The 6000-nt window shown below is 40.7% G+C and overlaps 1 protein-coding gene across 1 annotated transcript in view; it reads right to left on the bottom strand.

Moving 5' to 3' along the window:
- The window catches only part of BIRC6 (baculoviral IAP repeat containing 6), a 366321-nt gene that overhangs the window by 185724 nt on the left and 174597 nt on the right, over positions 1–6000 (bottom strand). The gene's annotated exons all lie outside the window — the stretch shown is intronic.

The raw sequence follows: 6000 nt of genomic DNA on the forward strand, positions 1-6000 counted from the left end.
CTGTCCTGAAGTACAATGCTGTCAGTGATAGGATAATATCCATATGCCTACAAGGAAGATCCAGTAATTCAACTATTATTCAAATTTATGCACCAACTACCAAAAGCAAAGATGAGAAAACTGAAGATTTTTATCCACTCTTGCAGTCTGAAACTGCAGGCTGAACATGCAATCAGGATGTGTTAATTATCACTGGTGAATGGAATGCACAAGTTGGAAACAAAGAAGAATACCCAGGGGTTAGAAACTTTGGCCTTGGTGACAGAAATAATGCTGGAACTCGCATGGTAGAATTTTGCAAGACGAATGACTTGTTCATTGCAAACACTTTTTTTCAACAACACAAAGAGTGGCTCTACACGTGGACTTCACCAGACAGAACACACAGAAATCAGACTGACTACACCTATGGCAAGAGGTGATGGAAAAGCTCAGTATCTTCAGCCAAAACCAGGCCAGGAGCTGATTGTGGAAGAGACCATCAAACTGCTCATATGCAAGTTCAACTTGAAGTTAAAGACAATTAAAAAAAAGTCCACAAGAGCCAAAATATGATCCAGAATATATCCCTCCTGAATTTAGAGACCATCTAAAGAACAGATTTGATGCTCTGAACACCAAGGACTGAAAACCAGAATTGTGGGATGACATCAAGAGCATCATCCATGAAGAAAGCAAGAGGTCACTAAAAAGACAACAAAAGGAGAGAAGACCAAAATGGATGACAGAAGAGACTGAAACTTGACCTTGAGTGAAGAGTAGCCAAAGCAAATGGAAGAAATGATAAGATCAAAGAATTAAACTGAAGATTTCAAAGAGCAGCTCGAGAAGACAAAGCAAATTACTCTAATGAAATGTGAAAAGACCTGGAGTTAGAAAATCAAAAGGGAAGAACACGCCTGGCATTTCTCAAGCTGAAAGAATTGAAGAAAAAAATTAAGCCTTGAGTTGCAATATTGAAAGATTCTAAGGGCAAAATATTGAAAGATGCAGGGAACATCAAAAGAAGATGGAAAGAATACACAGAGTCACTGTACCAAAAAGAACTGGTCAATCTTCATCCATTTTAGGAGGTGGCTTATGATCTGGAACCAATGGTACTGAAGGAGGAAGTCAAAGCTGCAATGAAGGAACTGGTGAAGAACAAGGCTCCAGGAGTTGACAGAATACCCACTGACGTATTTCAACAAACAGATCTGCACTGGAGGCACTCACTAGGTTATGCCAAGAGATATGGAAGACAGCTACCTGGCCAACTGACTGGAAGAGATCCATATTTGTACACCTTCCAAAGAAAGGTGATCCCAAAGAATGTGGAAATTATAGAACAATATCATTACTATCGCGTGCAAGTAAGATCTTACTGAAGATAACTGAAAAACGGTTGCACTAGTACACTGACATAGAACTTCCGGAGGTGCAAGCTGGATTCAGAAGAGGATGAGGAACAAGGGATATCATAGCTGTTGTCAGATGGATCTTGGCTCAAGGCAAAGAATACCAGAAAGATATTTACTTGTGCTTCATTGACTATGCAAAGGCATTTGATTGTGTGGATCATGACAAATTATGGGTAACACTGAGAAGAATGGGAATTCCAGAACACTTGATTGTACTCATGAGGAACCTGTACCTTGACCAGGAGGCTGTCATTTGAACAGAACAAGGGGACACTGCGTAGTATAAAATCAGCAAAGGAGTGTGTCAGGGTTGTATCCTTTTCCCTATTTATTCAATCTATAAACTGAGCAAATAATCTGAGAAGCTGGATTATATGAAGAAAAACATGGCATCAGGATTGGAGGAAGAATCATTAACAACCTGAGACATGCTGATGATACAACTTTGCTTGCTGAAAGTGAGGATGAGTTGAGGCACTTACTGATGGAAGGCTGAAGAATACTGTCTGCAGTATGTATTACATTTCGATATAAAGAAGACAAAAATCCTCACAACTGGACCGATAAGCAGCATCACAATAAATGGAGAAAAGATTAAGGTTGTCAAAGAATTCACATTGCTTGGTTCTACAATCGACGCCAATGGAAGAAGAAGTCAGGACATTAGACGATGTGTAGCACTGGGCAGGTCGGCTGCAAAGGAATTCTTTCAAGTGCTGAGGAGCAAGGATGTCTCTTGAGGACTAAGGGCTAAGGTGCGCATGACAAAAACCACAATATTTCCAATTGCCTCGTATGCATGTGAGAGCTGGACAATGAATAAGAAGACCAAAAAAGAGTTGATGCTTTTGAGTTGTGATGCTGGTGAAGAATGCTGAAGATACCATGGACTGCCAAAAGAACCAACAGATCTGCCTTGGAGGAAGTGCGTCCAAGGTGCTCCTTGGAAGTGAGGATGGCCATACTTCGCTTCACCTACTTTGGTCATATTGTCAGAGGAGACCATTCCCTGGAGAAGAATGTCATGGTTGGTAAGGTGGAGGGTTGACGAAAGAGGGAAAGGCCTTCAACGAGATGCTTTAACATGGTGACTGTGACAATGGGCTCAAGTATAGCAAGGATCATGGAGCCGGCGCAGGATTGGGTGGTGTTCCGTTCTGCTGTGCATGGGGTTGCTATGAGTCGGAAACAACTCAATGGCACCTAACAACAATGCAACAGGGAGTGTATCTAAGACCACATAGAGGGTTGGCAGACAAATGGTTCTACAAGTGTATTTGTATGTTCTTTAACAAATCCTAAGTGTATAGTAGAGTTGACAAGGAACAAGGTTGTAGTCACTTCTTGGCCACAGCCAGCTACCCGGCGGGAGTGAGTAGTTGAACCTGTGGGCTTGGGACCATAGTCGCAGGGGACATCAAGCTCAATTGTCATAACATACTACATAGACATTGTTCCACTTCCTAGTTTAGCAAGTAGCAACTGGGATATCTTAAAAGCTTGCAAACAGCCATGTAGATGCATGCAACAATAGGTCTCTCCTCATCCAAAGCAAAGAAGAATGAAGAAAACCAAAGATTCAAGGAAACAATTAATCCAAGCAACTGGTACACCATGAGATCTGCAGCCTATACGACTATGAGACAAGGAGAACTAGATGGTGCCTGACTACCACTGTCAAGTACTGAAAGGGGGGTCAATGTAGGAGATCCTATACAGAGAGAGAGAACAATGTGGAACAAAACTCAGAATCATTTGGGGGAAAAAAAAGGCAGGGAGGAGATACCAGGTTTGCTGGTCTGATAGAGCTTGATGGAACCAATGAGACTATGACCCCTAGCTGCCCTTCAGGTCTGGAATTGAACCCATATCTGTGCCTTCCAGCCAAACAAAAGAAAGGCATATGAGGTAAACATTTACCTGAGGTAGATACACTCCTTGGAGAGAACAATCATGGGAGAAAGAAGGGCTGTTTATGCAGAGACACAGCTCAGGGGGCAGGTGTGCATGGATGGATGGACAAAAGGAAGAGGAAACTAATGGGAGGAAGTGGGAGGGGAGCTGTTGCATTTGGGTAAATTGTAGCCAATGTCATGAGACAAAGTGTATGTGAACTGGTGTATGGAAAGTGAATTTGCTCTGTCAGCTTTCACCCGAATCACAATAAAAAGAAAGTCAAAATGAAAATCACCAAAGGAAAAAAATCTCCCAAATACACAGAACTCATTCACCAAAGGAAATGAGCCATACTATTTGGCAATTTTTATTTTGAATTTCAATAATCAAGGATGAAAAGGGCAAGGAGAAAAAGAAAAATCTTCAGTAATTTTTGAGAAGTTGAGTTTTAGAATAATGTAGATTCAGTCCACTGATTCTTACTCTGCACATTAGTTAAGCTTTTAAAAATTTTGATGCTCAGGTCGTTCACCCAATTAATTAAATAAGAATATATTTATGGAAAACAAAGAAATACACAAACACTAAGAGAGGTTTTCATTAATTTATAGAAAGTTAATATATTAAAAAAGCACAGTATTGTGCAGGACAATAATTAAAAGACAGAATTATGAGAAGAAGATACAACTAAAAAAGTTTTTTTAAATAAGAAATGTTTAAAATAAAATGGGGGGGAGGGGGCCTACTTTGCGCAATGTTGAGTAGTCTATGATCAACCATAAAATGAATCCAAGAAAAAGGATTCCCACATTACATGGGTGATAAGATACCACCATCTTGGTGTACCAAAACTAAGATTATAGAATACTAGACCATTCCTTCTGTTTTTCTTCCTTTTCTATACCTTCTGGAAAGGAGCTCTATTGGCACAGTGCAAGACATCTGACTGCTAAGCAGAAACTCATGGTCCAAACCCCTCAACCACTCCAAGGAAGGGAGAAGGGGTGAGGTATAGTAAATTCTGTAGTGTGGCTTTTCTAGCCCAAAGTCTTTGTAAACTCCATGGTGGAATTTGCCATGAGCAACTGCGTAGCTCCTGATTGTTAATGTTATCCACCTCGGAGCAGCACAAAGTAATTTTATGGGAAGTTTGCTCTCTTTTCAGGTGTGTAGAACTCTGATGTTGGGATTGGTTAGTTTGGTCACTCTGCCATGCTCAAAATGAGCCCTTCTAGAGGTAGAAGGAATCTCTCACTGCCAGATGAGGGATGTGAGAGACACATATTTCTGAGAGAGACACCCAGAGACACACACTGCTGGGAGAGAGACGGAGAGAGACTGACATAGACTGTCAAGCAAGAGACGGCGGGCTGAGAGAGACTGAGCGCATTCTTGAATTGTAGCCTGTTGCTTCCCTAATAAACCCCATACTCTGTGAGTTCTGTGTGGCTACTGTAGCAAATTATCGAACCCGGCAGAAAGGTGGTGGGTGCTACAGGAATCATGGTTGGGGTCAGAGTTGTTGAAAGGGCTGGAGGGAGGTAGCATGTCTGGCCTCATAGGAATAGGACTTGGGCTACTACTGGTGATTCTGTCTTCCTCTTGTGGGGTTAAAGGAGGTCAGAAGATGTGGACTCCCTGCCCCTTTGGCATGGGGAAATCTACTTCCATCAAATTTACTGCCTTGGGAACCCAATGGGGGTCACTATGAGTCAGAATCCACTCAATGACAATGGGTTGGGTTGGGTTTTTATCTTCTAGAGAAATAAAGAAGATGAAAGAAATAAAAAAAATGCAGACTGAGAGAACACAATTTAAGAAAAGGAAAATCTAAAAAAAAAGACATATTTATCGGTTGAAATGGGTTGCAAACTTGCCTTCAAAAGAGAAGCAGGATATGATTATCTTCCTGGACTTCACTTGCTATCTATACCCCTTTACTGACTCTGCCCAGGGAAGGTGAAATAATTTGGAAGCCTAGGGAAAATAAAAACATCACCCTGTCCTTAGCTCAGCACCTCAATCTTTCTCTTTCAGAGACAGCCTACTATCTCATACAGGGAATCTCCAAACCATGAGGAGATCTATGAAAGTCTATCACTGATGGCCAACTCTAAAGCTGCTGTTTGTGTAAACATTTTATTGAAACACAGCCACACCCATTCATTTACATATTATCTAAAACTACTTTCCTGTTACAAAGAGAGTTCAGTAGTTACAAGGGAGACTATATGGCCTGGAAAGCCAAAAACATTTATTTTCTAGCGTTTTACAAAAAAGGTTTGCCTTCCTTTGCTGTAGATGATCAAATAATAAACTTGCTCAATTCTGGGGTTCAATTAGCAGACCTAATTGGCTATCATCCAAATCTATGCCTTGCATCCTAGAAGTGTATAAACTTCAACACAATTAGCTATGCGGGTTTTCTTAGGAATTTCATTAACCTTAAAACAGCAGTATAACAAAAACGTGACTCAGGTTTTAGGACTTAGAGCACTCCTCGGAAGTATTTTGTACCCTTATTTGTCACTCCTTTGTGGAGCTTCTCTATTTGCTCCCGACTTGCTGGCAGAGAGAGGTACTATATAAGGTGCACCCTCAGTCGCTTACCAGACAGGGAATTTTAAAATCTACTTTTGCTGAAGGTATCTGAAAATAATCAATACATTATGTAATAAATAATAATAATTTATTATAATAATAT

This window comes from Orycteropus afer, unplaced genomic scaffold (assembly GCF_000298275.1).
Source record: "Orycteropus afer afer isolate SDZICR_OR568_19922 unplaced genomic scaffold, OryAfe1.0 scaffold00054, whole genome shotgun sequence".
Lineage (NCBI taxonomy): Eukaryota > Metazoa > Chordata > Mammalia > Tubulidentata > Orycteropodidae > Orycteropus > Orycteropus afer.